The 13,648-nt window shown below is 40.7% G+C and overlaps 1 protein-coding gene across 2 annotated transcripts in view; it reads right to left on the reverse strand.

Moving 5' to 3' along the window:
• Hs3st5 (heparan sulfate-glucosamine 3-sulfotransferase 5) overlaps positions 1 to 13,648 on the reverse strand; it is a 176,653-nt gene that overhangs the window by 109,317 nt on the left and 53,688 nt on the right. Inside the window, exon 2 of one of the 2 annotated variants that reach the window (XM_028855550.2) lies at positions 2,188 to 2,294. The gene's annotated coding sequence lies outside the window, so the exon portion shown is untranslated. Of the gene's footprint in view, positions 1 to 2,183; positions 2,295 to 13,648 lie in introns of both variants that reach the window. The other variant, XM_037200297.1, reaches the window with a different exon arrangement.

Raw genomic sequence — 13,648 nt, forward strand, 5'->3', positions numbered from 1 at the left:
TCTTCCAGAGGACTTGAGTTGTTTTCCTAATGCCCATATCAGGCAGCTCACCACTGTCTGTTATTCCAGCTCTGGGGGATCAGATGTCTCTGACCTCCACAGGCACCTGCTGTACAGACATATATACCAACACATAATTAAAAATAATAAAAATCAACATTAAAAAGGAATGTGTTAAGTATTTCTGCTGTTTACATTACTTGAGTTGTCCTAATTATAGAATGACCCAGAGTATAAAATATATTTTATTCAATGTCTCAAACCAGAAATGTGTGAGATAAATTTTAGTCTCTGGACCAAACCAAAAAATAAAACAAAAGGAAAACAAACAAACACAATCAAAATAATCCAGTAGTTATATTTATCCCATCCAAGGTAATCCATTAATAAAATGTATTTACCATCAACTAAGCATTTTTCACATTCTTGAGGCTAGAGAGATGACTCAGCAAAATCCTTGTAAATCCCAAATTCAACCCTCAGCATCCTTGTGAGAAAGCCAGGAGGATGGCATCTGATTAAAACCTCAGTGCTGGAGAGGCAGAGTGAAAGACGAGGCTATCTGAAGCTTGCTGGCCATCCAGTCTAGCCAGATTGGCAGGTTCTAGAAACAGTGAGAGATCCTGCCTCAAAAGCTACAGTGGAGCATGATCAATGAAGACACTCATTGTCGATCTCTTGCCTACAGACACATCCACTACATGCATACACATCTGTACACAAGCAAGCACATACACAAATTTACATTCCGATTCTGTCTTTTTGAGGAGTGGGGGATTTAACCCAGGGCCTTGTATACACTAGACAATCCTTCTACCATTAAGCTACAGACCATCAACATGTCTTTTGAAGAGTCAGATCTTGTATAATTCCATAATACTTTAGTTTAAAAGTTCATGAATGGAGGAGAAAATGTTTCATCATTACGATATCAACTAATAAGTAGGAATCTATTGTGTCCATTGATTTGAAGCCTAGTCCCTACGTCAGACACTTTCCTGCTGATTTTGCCTCTCTCTGTGTTTTCAGACAGTAATCTAACCTTCTAGGGCCATAATGCTCTTATTTTGAAAAATAATGAAATAAAGATATGTCATCTACTTTCTAGTATATAATCTAAGAATTGACCGTAATAATTGTTGATGGTTTAATATGTCTTAAACCCTCTTGTAAACCTTTCCCCCAAAACCTTACTTAGTCTTAAGAGCAATTCAACAACATGCATAGCATTTGTCATTTTTTTCATAGTATGTGTCCCCTCAAGACTCATGCGTTAAGGCTTGCTCTCAGCTGGTAGGCTCATAACTTTGAGGTGATTGGACTGTGTAGGCTTTCACTCAACCACAAACAAATCCTTTAATGGATTAATTATATTATGTAATGTTGGGAAGTATTTGGAAAGTAGAGTCAGGCTGGGGAAAGTAGGTCATGGAGGGTGTATCTTTAAAGGATTCATCTTGTCCTCCTGGACCCTTCCTTCCATGCTTTCTGATTTCGGCCTGCCATGAGCTGCTAAACTTCTCCTTACCAAAACTTTCTGCTATAGTGGTTACCACAGACTCAGAAACATGGAGTAAACTGACCATGAACCATAATCACTGAGGCTATGAGCCCAAATTACATTTTCTTCATGAAGTTGTTTATCTTTGGTATCAGTCACAGTGGTAAAAGCCTACCAAGAGTCTTATTATCCTCAGTTTTGGAGACAAGAAAATTAAAGTTAGAATGTTTTAACATAAAGTCTTACCAAGGGCCCCCAACTAGAGATTGGCTGAGTAGGTACTCAAACTTACATACTTCAAATGTATACATTCATAATCGGTTCACCTTCCCTATCATAGGAGAACTAAGATGAGCAGAGTTATTTGGGAAAGTATTGTAGATAGTACAGACATCAAAGACAAAGGATTTCTGTAATCAAAAAAGTAATGATATGCTTCAGTAAGAAGGTAATGAGAATATTAAAACTAGAGAGTGGGGGGAGATTAACAACCATGTTGTAGAATGTTTTAAACACTCAAAAGACCAGGAAGACATCATGCTGGAGGCCCATCAGGAGTTTCTGCACGGACACTTCTGTGTCCATGCAAGCCTGCCTTCAGAGTGCTGGTGAGGTAGCCAGTGTGACTGACCATACATAGTTGAAGTTAAGAAGGTTAGAGAGAGGGCCTCTACATACATACCTACATTCAGACACTTCTCAGTTACTCCAGTGAAGATTATCTGGCTAGTGGGTGTCCCATGGCCTCACCTCACCTGCTGGTTGTCTTGGGAGTTTTTCTCCTTTTGAACACCTGGAAAGTAATTATTTCAATCAATTTTTGAAAAAAAAAATTGTTTTTCTTAGTAGCTGTGGTTAAACGTTTGTTATGGAAAGAGACATAACCTTAATGTTAGAAAACATTTTCCCTTACGGTTATTCTAGTCCTTTTGTTAAACATTTTTTTTGATAAGAGCCATAAATCACAATGTGCACCTTGACCCCAGAATACAATACACAATTATTCATTCTACTTGATTGGGAGAGTTTTAAAAATGGGGACTCTCACACACTTTCAAATAATGTTCTCAAACAGAACTTTGTTTCTTATCTGTACTCTGAGAACTTGATGTGAGCATGGCTAAATGTATTCTCTTTAAACATGCTACATTTTGTGCATCTCTGTGCTGACCTTTTTTTTAATAGATATGATGATTCTCCATATCAATCATTCTTACCTTTGGCTACAGGCTGCCAGGAGACAAAAGAATTCTCTAGCTTCAGAGTACATGTTTGAATCAAAACTAAAGTGTTACATGAGAGAGAATACGGACAAGACAATATGGGGCAGGTGACATAGACTAGACTGGAAAACCCTTTGAAGGTGACAATTACTATATCAGGTTACTACTTAGAGCATGTGTGACTTGTACATAGATTGTAGGAAATTAACATATCATTATCACTAGCATGGGTCAATAAGAGTAGACACAAATCTGAAGTGGCCCAGAAATCCATCTTCATTTGAGTACAGGAGATTCTAATATAATTAAAACACAAAGCAAACACATACACTTGAATACACATAGACAGACAGACAGACAGACAGACAGACAGACAGACAGACACACACACAAAATACATTCACAGGTTCCTTTTATGAGTGTTTTATTTTATTTCATTAATTGCTTGAGAGCTTAGTATAACATGTTTTTGAATATATTCACTTCCCCTTCCCACTACACTTCTAAGATCCATGCCCCTTCCCTACCCACCCAACTTTGTGTCCTATTTTTTTAAAAAAAATCTTTCAAGACTACTTTAGGCTGCCCAAATTCTTGGATGTGTAATCTTCCACTGGGGAGTGGACAGCTTGCTGTGGGTACACACTTAGTAAAAATTGTCTCTCCTTCTCCCAGCAGCTAACAATTGCCAACAGGAACCTATGGCTAAACGCAGAAATTCTTTTTCTTTTTTTCAAGACAGGGTTTCTCTGTGTAGCTTTGTGCCTTTCCTGGAACTCGCTTTGTAGACCAGGCTGGCCTCGAACTCACAGAGATCCGCCTGCCTCTGCCTCCTGAGTGCTGGGATTAAAGGCGTGCACCACCACCCAGCAAAAATGCAGACGTTCTTTAAGAAAATCCACGAGTCTAAAAAAAAAAAAATTACTGTAACCTCGGCTAATATCAGCAATTGACCTTATTGAATTCCTTCATTTATTACCATATTGCCATAAATTATGTACAGTTCTTCACTTGAGGTCTTGTCAATCCTCTGCCTCACATTCCCAGGGGAGGCCAGAATTCTAAAGCAATCAGGGAGGAACAGGTGTACTCTGTTACTCCAGGGCCGGTCATATGTCCACTATGACTGCCCAATAGCTAGGAAAACAGGTCAGTGCTTGTGAGAAGCTGGCATATGCCCAGGCCCGCTGACCTCAATGAGAAACAAAGCAAAGCCCCATCACCCAGCTTCTCACTTTGTTTAATAAGCTAGAATTATTTTTCAAAGATCTCAGATAAACAGAAATAATTATAATTATGAATAATTAAAACACTAAACTGAAGAGGGCTCTCCACATTCATTGCACGGTGCGCTGGGCCCCTGAGGGCAGCATCTTCAATTAGCTTAGTTTTACAACAAAAGATAAATGTGACAATCAGTGATTGCAGGTATTCAGTTCAAGTAAGAAAACAAGTTAATTCACTGTAAAATCACCTCTCTCAAATCGTGGGGGCCCTACACTCTTTGGCGTTCAGCATCTGTTCTAATTCTAGGGTAGAGAAAAACAACAGATGATGGAGGGAAGAAGAGAGTCTGCCTTAGAAGCTGTGAGTAGAAGCATGCGGGCTTCATCAGTTATTCCTATTAGGCAGCAAAGCAAGTAACCGATAACAAAAAATGGTTGTGGACAGCCAGGCGTGGGCCAGGGAGATGGTTCGGTAATGAAAACACTTGCTGTGTAGATGTGAGGATCTGGGTTGGGTCCTTGGAATGCACATACCCTGGACACAGTAGCCTGGGAGACAGAGACAAGAGAATCTCCAGGAGCTCACAGGTCGGTCATCCCTGAGTACACAGCAGGGCAGCACAAAGTGATCCTGTCTCAAACAAGGTGAAGGGTGAGGACAAACACTCCAGGCTGCCTGTCCTCTCACTTCCACCGGCATACCAGAGCACATATGTGCCTCCACCTCAAGTTCTGGAATTCCAGTCACCATGTTCTTCCCTACAAGCACTTATTGTTAGTTTATGCTAGGTGATCGTTGCATTGCATTGTAAGAACTAGCAGATTCAAAAATAAAAACTACACACAAATGTATTTCTGTAGTCTCTCAGATATAATCTTTAGACTATGGATGCCTACATTTTATGAAGTGAAATTTTGTGTGTGTGCTATTTCTCACTATTCTCAATTGTAATGGAACTTTCTTAAAAAATTTGAAGCACAAATTTAGATATCTTTCTGTTCAGAGCTCTTTCTGTAAATGTATATATACTACATACATAATTTTAGTAAAATGTATCTGTTTTCTTTTTGCAGTATTAAATTGTATTTATTACTGATTTTTTTCTTAGATATTTACGGGACTAGAATAAATTGCAAGTTGTAAGAGCATTAGCAAAGCAGAAAACAAAGCTTTGCATCCAAGTTTCTAGTAAACAGATGTCTTCACTCAGATTCAACACATCTGGCTACCATGACCCCACAAGGGCCATCACTTACTGTATGTCACACTGGGGAGGGACCTTCAGCCTTTCATTCAGCAGAGGAAAAACTCATTAGACACTCAGTACCAGTGGCTTCCGAACAACAAACCTGGAGGGTTTTTTTTTTTTATTCTGATTTTAATGATTAGTTGTCTGTGCCTTGTATTTAACTGAAATGGTTATTTAGATATTATATTTAACTTACACACAATTAGCTGGAGTTTGGTGCTACTGTGTCATCCGTTGGGAAACTAATTAATGATTAAGGCCACTCAAGCAGGGCAGTGAAGGGTGGTAGTAAATGTATCAGAATCCATCTGCATCCATTGTTGATTTCAGCTGGGCACTCACAGTTTGCATTGAATGCTGACGTGCCCTTGACACTTCAGTTTCATTCAGGAGATATACAATAATATTGCAGGCAGTCTATGGCTAAGATGAAAACTATGTCAATTATAAAGGGTATAAGCTTTAGATATTAATTTGGTCTTAATACATTGAGGAGGACCTGCTGGCCATAGCAAATGATTTATAACAACAGCATAAACAGAAAATATTTTCAAGGACATTATTTTTTTATGGGACTTTCCTTGGAGTGTGGTCAATATACCCAATGTCACTCCATTGAAGAAAGCTGATTCAACATCTCCTAGCATTTATCAGTTGCAATAGCTTCTTGGCCAGGAGTGGGACATTTGTTCCCATTTCCCCTTCTCCATGCTTGGATTTTGTCTAGCTTGAGCTTGGACCAATTTTGAATTTAAGTTATGTAAACAAATAGAATGGTCTACACATATGGGAACTTGGAGATCATGGGTCATGAAGCAGAACAAGTTTCCCAGTCTATAAACTCTGAGGATCATCTAAGCCACTCCAGTAGCCAGCTGGAAGGGTTTCTTGCTGTATTTGAAAACTACAGTTCTGACTGTGTTGGGAATAAAAATCTGTGAAGCTGTGTGTGCACCTGACCATTTATAGCTCTTGGTACTGTTTATTAGGTTCTGAATATGAATAGGGCACTGAGTTCAATAAATACTTAATGAGGTCATATTAGGCTCATTTTCCAGATGGATGGGTCAAAGCCTGGAGGAGGTAAGGCATTCCTCTGGGATCTTGAAATCAGTAAGGTGTAGAGGTGGGTGTGGTGATATTTTATTTGTACACCCCAATAAAACTTATCTGAGGATCAGAGGAAAAAGCCAGCCACTATATGAAACATAGAGGTCAGGCACTGGTAGCACACGCCTTTAATCCTAGCTTTCAGGAGGCAGAGATTTATCTGGATCTCTGTTGAGTTCAAGGCCACACTGGGAACAGAGCCAGATGTGGTGGCACACACCTTTAATTCCTAACACTAGTTAACCATAGAGGTCTGGAGGTCTGTACAGACAGACAGGAAGTGATAGAGCTGGACAGAAAGAGGAAGTGATGTAGCTGGGTGGAGAGAGGAAGTGAGATGACAAGGCACAGAAAGGATATAGGTGTGAATATACAGGAAGTACTCTCTCTGGAGGCCAAGGAGTTGGTAAGGTGAGGTTGGCTATGGCTTGTCCTATTCCACTGATCTCTCAGTTTTCATCCCAATATCTGGCTCTGGGTATTTTTTATTAATGAGACCTTTTAAGATTAATGTTACCGGTGGGAGTCAAAGTCTCATTCCAGAGCTCACTGGCCCCAGGTTCTACTTCACAGGGCTGAGAAAGCACTCTCAATGGGAGGAATTCCAAAGGCTAACATCACTACCTCCTCAGCTTCTGTCACCTCTTCCACAGCAAAATGCATCTCTCTGGCTGTAATAGTGCAAGTTAACGAAGACTAAAGTTAATGAAGACTAAAGGTATCTTTTTTTTTTTTTTTAGCATTCACCACTAAGATTTGTTACTACAATAATTTTAGTACAGTAGCTGTTACTGATAGAAAATACTGACCAAAACCAAGTTGTCGAGGAAAGGGTTTATTTCAGCTTAAAGTTACAGTCCATCATTGACTGAAGCCAGGATAGGAACTCAGCTGGAACCTGGTCACAAGGCCTGAAGCAGAGACTGTCTGCTGCTTACTGGCTTCTTGCTTCCAGGTCCACATTTAGCTACCTTTCTTATAACTTCCGGGACCACCTGCCCAGGGAGGCGTGGCACCACTCGCCCTTGGCTGGCCCTTTCCACATCAGTCAGTAATCAATAAAACGCCCCACAGTCCTGTCCATAGGGCAATCTCAGCTGAGTTTCCTTCTGCTAGGGATTTCAAGTTGGCTGCCGTCACAAGTTCACTTCTTGTCAAACTCCACACACCAACACATCCTTCATTAAAGCCATAGCCTTTCCTTGTTCTCAAGATCTCGCGTTAATATCATAATATAAAACACAGTATCGCTTTTAAAAGTCCCACAGTCTTCCAAGAATTTTAGTAGTGTAAACATTCCATGGCCTTTAACAAATTCTGATAACAGGAATCGGAATGTGGTGGTTTGAATGAGAAATGGCCCCCATAGGCTCACAGATCCCAACACTTGATTCCCAGTTGGTGGCGCTGTTTTTGGGGGTGTGGTGGAACCTTGGTGAGGTGTAATCTTGCGGCATGAAGTCCATCACTGGCAGCAGGCTTTGAGATGTTATTTATAGCCACATCTGGCCTCCAGTTTGCTCTCTCTGCTTTGTGTTTTCAACTGAAGATGTGATCTCTGAGCTTCCTGCTCCTGCATTCATGCCTGGGGCTTGCTGCCAGGCTTCCCCTGCCGTGACGGACTCTTATCCCTCTGGAACAGGAAGCCCAAATAAATTCTTTCTTCTCTGAGTTGCTTTTGGTTATAGCATTTTATCTCAGCCACAAAAAAAAGGAACACACATGCCTTCCATGCCCATATCTGCAGAATTTTCTAACGTTTTACTAAAACCTGTGTTCTCTATTTTTTAAAATGAATCTTTATTGATGGGGGCGGGGCCTTTGTTCTCACCATTCCCTGGCAGTCGTTCAAGCCTTTGCACAATCCTTACCTCCCCCAATAACCCTGTGGGTATGGTAATTGAGAGCAGGCAGCAGTCAAGTGCATCCCTTCTCTTTTCCACTAGTGCTATTGTGCGGCATCCCAGGGTATCTTTGAACTCTACTGCACCGCCATGACCTCAGCTACCATCTGTTTCCGTTGCCTCCCTTTGTTCCCTCGGCTTCCTACCTGGGCCCATTCTCTGCACAGAATGTGGGTGGCAGGTAGAAATTCCCCTCCTAGGTAGAGAATTCCGTTGAGATCAAAGACAGTAAGCTATTGATTTTCAGCTTAACATTTCAAATATCAACCATTATCTTAACTCGGACATCCTTAAAAGGCCTGGAGAATTGGAACCACCGCAGAGAGCACCTGCAACAGGGGCCCCACTGAGGACAAGAAGAGACTGGCATGCAGGCACATCTGTCTTACTGATCTTGTTCTTCTCCTCCTTTCCTGGCTACCATCTTACCAGAGGCAAAAAGGTTTTTAAATGACTGGAGGAGGACACTTCCTGAGAAAGCAGTGTGAGATTTTTAGTTCTGTGTTTCATCTATGGACAGTGCTGTGAGCTGCAGCAGATGCTCCTCACCGATAGGGGAGTGGGTGCTACCCAGACCATCACACCGAGCCCAATGGTAGACACAGCCAACTGTATCATCACTGTCATACTAGAAGTGTTAGCAAGCCCAAAGAGAGTCCATTTGGAGGAGAGTCGGGGCTACTTCTATTTCGCATCAAATTAGAATTATCGTGCAATAAAACTGATCATTCTTTGAGGAAACAGTTGTACGGAGTCCAAGAAACAACAGAACAGAGTAAAGGATAGATGAAGTTGACTGTAGTATCCCACAGTAAACTCAGGCATTTTGTGTCCTTTTGTGTTTGCTTTGGAATGTTAAGCAGGTTGGATTCTTTTTAAAAGAAAACATTTTATTCAGAACATTCTCCCATGAAAGCTCTCTTTGACAAAGTGTCATTTTTTGATGTATTAGTACATGTCTGCCTACATTTTATATTCAAAAATGGCAAGCAATGTTTTAACAACTTTTGACAAGCCCAGGGAATTAAAGCTCCACAGAGGCAACTCTTTTAATGTAATGCTATAGCCTATTTTGTACTTTCTATGTTGTACGTTAAGTCAAGCTCTGGCATTTTCAATTACGTCAACTTACACTTGAAAAAATACAGAGCAATTAGAGATGAATAATGAGAAGGCAAAGTCACCTCACCTGCAAAATAGTTTTAAGTACATAATTCTGAAATTTGTTGAGAAGGAGAGCCATGGATATAATATGAATGAGTGAATTGTAAATGAGTAGAAAGAAAGAATTCAAAGATGTTTGAAATAAAGCACTCAGGGAATCAGGGATTTCAGCTACCTCTTAAATGCATCTATCTACTAAACTATAACATTTCCAAACAAGATCCTCCATTGTTGACACAATTCATTCCTACCAGAAACCTGAGAGGGAAGCTCACAGGTATCCCAAACCAGCACGTACAGGATCTGTTGCTCCAATGGTCCCTCCTGTGTCCTCCTTTGGTGAACCTATAGAATGGACATCCAGATTCCTCCCCTGTCTCCTCTGTCCTCATGTCACCTGACCTTGCTCACTCTCCTACCTGGCTTCCTCTCACTTCTTGACTTCTTTCTCCACCCAGAGCAATCAGCTGATCAGCAGAAGATTTGTCACTTGTTTGGTGACAGCTGGATGTCCCTTGTCCTTAGATCTCTCTGTCAATTCTTTCACTTCATGCCCCTCCTCTAGATCTTCACTGTTTTGCTCCTGCCCATCAAAGTCCAGATCATACCATGATGTGACTGCCTCTTTTCTAGGGTATATCCTCCACAGACCCTAGGCTCCGTGATGGCTGACCATGTTGACCTTTACTGCACTGTTTGGAACAGTTCTTGGATTATTTGAGAGATTCTTCAACACTTTTTAAGAGGACCAATGAACCATGGGAAGGAGAAGTTTATGTGTGACATATATTTTTATATTTTTCCCTTTTTGGTGATAGTACAGATTACTAAATATAACCACATTAAAAAGTGGTTATACTTGGGTTTTCACCTGTTAACATTCCCAATTGTCTATTTCATTTAGTTAGAAAAAGTTCCACATTTTAGTGCATGAGCATTCTTATAGCCCCCTTCTACAAAGAAAAGCACAAGCAGGATGATCTAAGCACAAAGGGTAGAGACAACAGGATAGATTGAAAACACCAGAAAAAATTGATGGAAGCCAAAGGCTAACACCTCGAGTTACTAAAAGTCCTGCTTTAAATGATCAAGTCATTATAATCTGAGAACTTTCCCATGAATCTTGTGACAAGAAAAGGAGAAAATGAAACACGCACCCATTAGTAGGTCAAGGAAATGGAGCCGGAGAATAGACAGTTGTGCACACTGTTACCAGATGATGAGGAGTTGCAGTAATCAATATTCTCTTGAAAGGCCTCAAATCTAATGAGGCAGCTGTGGATAACTAAATTAGGAGCATGACAAATTCAGAGAATCAGTTCAGGGCCCTTAGCATCCAAAATTCAAATAAGCAGTCAAAGTGGGATTGCATTAGCTGACCTCTGTAGACTGCCTCTGAAATACAGAAGGCATTAGGAAGAATACCTAAAGTAATGCCCACCACAGCCTAACAGCTTCTAGGTTTCACCGATGCCTTTGATGAGGAGGAGTATAGACCCAGGCCCATGGGGAATCTGGCTGTGTGAGGCATGGGGGTGGGGATTGGTGGACAATCCTTGGAGGAGGTTAGCACAGCACTTAACTTTTAAATTCAGCTCAAAAGTGCTTTTCTTAAGCTGCAACGTACAATGGGTTTACAGAATGCTACCCTCCGCAGCAAACATATTCTAAAAACAACTTTTATCCCCACATAAATCACTTACCACAGCTGCTCTTACTTAGCTTTGTAGGTTTGTGTTGCGTGGATGGTCTGCCTCTACATAGAGGAGATTCATTTTCTGCGCTTTTAGTCTTTCATGTTTGTCTCTTAAGCAAACCTTCTGTTTTGAAACACATTCGAATATTTTACTGGGAGCACACGGGAATCGGATTTCCTTTGCTCTTTTCTGGGCTTCCAGGGGCCAGCATGTGGTGCACAGTGTGTGCTTCCAGGAGCACAAGGTTGGGAGTCATGGCTAGTGAACTAAGCACACTGTATCCAGTCCCTACTGAGGAGGACATTTCTGTCATTAGACTACACTTTCATCATCACAAGGACTGTCCTTCCCACCTCCACCCCTTTCTAATTGGTTGAGAGCAATTCTCGTTTCAAATGGGTTTGGTGGAATCCAAGGTCTCCACACTTTTTCGGACAATATGTCTTTTATCAGATCAGCAGAAACAATATGAAAATACCTGTCACAGTAATTTCAAACCTCTGTCAACGCCAAATTATACACAAATGATCCATAGTTGCAAAATGCCCTTGAACAAAGATCTTTTTTTTTTATTTTCTTTCTTTCTTTTTAAAATCATGACTGATATTTAATTTGGAAGTTTATGGCTCAAGCGTTTGATCCCAGCACTTGGGAGGCAGAGGCAGGAGGATCTCTGTGAGTTTGAGGCCAAAGCATAGTGAGACCTTGTTTCAATAAATAAAGATATAAATTTGAAGGTTTATTTGACACACAAAAGCAAAGAGGAAGTTTTAAGTGAGTGTGACTGGACACAGGACACACACCCAAGACTGGTGACAGAAGGGGTGGGTGGGTGGGTGGGGGTGGGGTGGGGACCTTCCCTGACTGGGTGAAACTATAGGGAAAGGCCAGTGTAGGGAAAGCCAGGTTTCAGGAAGAACTTTTTCAAGAAAGACAGCAAATGCTGTTGAGAATGTGAATTAGAGATTTTGTGAGGAAAAGCCTCTTGTGTCTTGTGCAGAAACTTAGTTTTTATTTTTATCTTTAATCGGAACCAAAAGAACAGTTTTGAAAGAGCTAACACTGCTTTCCATTCACGCAGAGCATTCAGTATAGACGGACGCCTACTCACAGGTATAGACAACATTTCATCTAACTCCACAGGGATTGAGGATGGAAATGAGTCAGGCTGGCACCAAAGCAGTCACCGAATGCCTACTTAAGGCAAAGGATGAAACACATCCCCTCATCCCATACCATCCCCCAAAGCAAGAAAAGATAGACTTTTGAACATATATGGGTTTTTCAAAAGGCATTGAAAAACCTATTTATAACCTGCATTAGGAACTCATTTTTTGTACCTATGTCCCAATTCTTTTCTGTGCTCTTCAATTATATGCTAGTCACTTTCAAGAAGCTGTGGTTCCCTGGGTGAGTGAATTTAAAAGTTAAGTGCTTCCATACCTCCAGAGTTGAGGATTCTATTCCCAAACCTTCCTCTGTTCCTTAGCCTCTCATTTGTAGCCATCCAGGCCACCCCTCAGAACCCAAGTTCTTTCCTGAGAGCTTGAACCTTCTCCTGTGTTTTCCTACCAGATGCTGGCTCCTGACCCCACACCTACAATCCTCTCCTAGCTTTACTGTGAATTACTGCACACATAACACCCATATTCAAGGAAACAAGTATGTATCATAATAGTGTTCACATTTTTATGTGAAAGAAGAACGCTTGAAATAACTAGTAATAGGAATGCATGTTCTGATATCCAGATACTTTCCTTTTGAATTCTTCATATTTCAGACTTAATCTATGATAACATAATGAGGTAGCATTATAGTCACTCAGGGATTCCTAAAATTGGGACATTTTAAAGTGTTTGTAATGTTCAAGTAGGTCTCCGATAGATGTGAGTACGGTGCTGCCACTGATGAAGAGCCTCACGCAGTATAGCTAAGGTTAGCAGTATTCTACCTTCAAAGAAACAGGGCAGAGGTTTTTACTGGGTCCTAACTGTAGGGGCCACACTGTAGCACTCTTTGTCAGCACCTTATGGGTTTCTCAGCAATCAAAACAGACACGGAGGAGGTCTCAACTCAGATCCGTTTCCAGAACTTACCTTGCCAGCAAAGGACTTAGTCCAGTGAGAGGGCTCCTGTTGGCAAAGGGGTCTGTCTTCGGTAAGAGCTGCTTGACACTTGAAAGGCTGTATTTATTTGGCATTTGAAATTATAAGCATGCACTGAAAGCAGCAAACTGTGAACTTACACTTCTGCAATGATCCATGGGATAAACACAAAAGAAGGAAATTTCCTGAAATGATGCCTGTCTGTAGACAGCCAAAGTCATGCATTTGTGCATTCATGTTGGAAATAAAAGGACGTACAAAACATTGTTTCAAATAAGAAGAAAAAATGGAATAAGTCCAGTTTGTCTCTAACTTCAGCATTGTCTCTAGCAGTAATTTATTTACCATAATTACTTATTTACTCAAAGTTATGCTGTGAAAAACATTTACTTTTACTTTAATTTTTTTTATTCAAGTATACAATGATAGGCAGCTGGTACAAGTGGCTCACATAGTTATTTTGATTTT

This window comes from Peromyscus leucopus, chromosome 8a (assembly GCF_004664715.2).
Source record: "Peromyscus leucopus breed LL Stock chromosome 8a, UCI_PerLeu_2.1, whole genome shotgun sequence".
NCBI lineage: Eukaryota > Metazoa > Chordata > Mammalia > Rodentia > Cricetidae > Peromyscus > Peromyscus leucopus.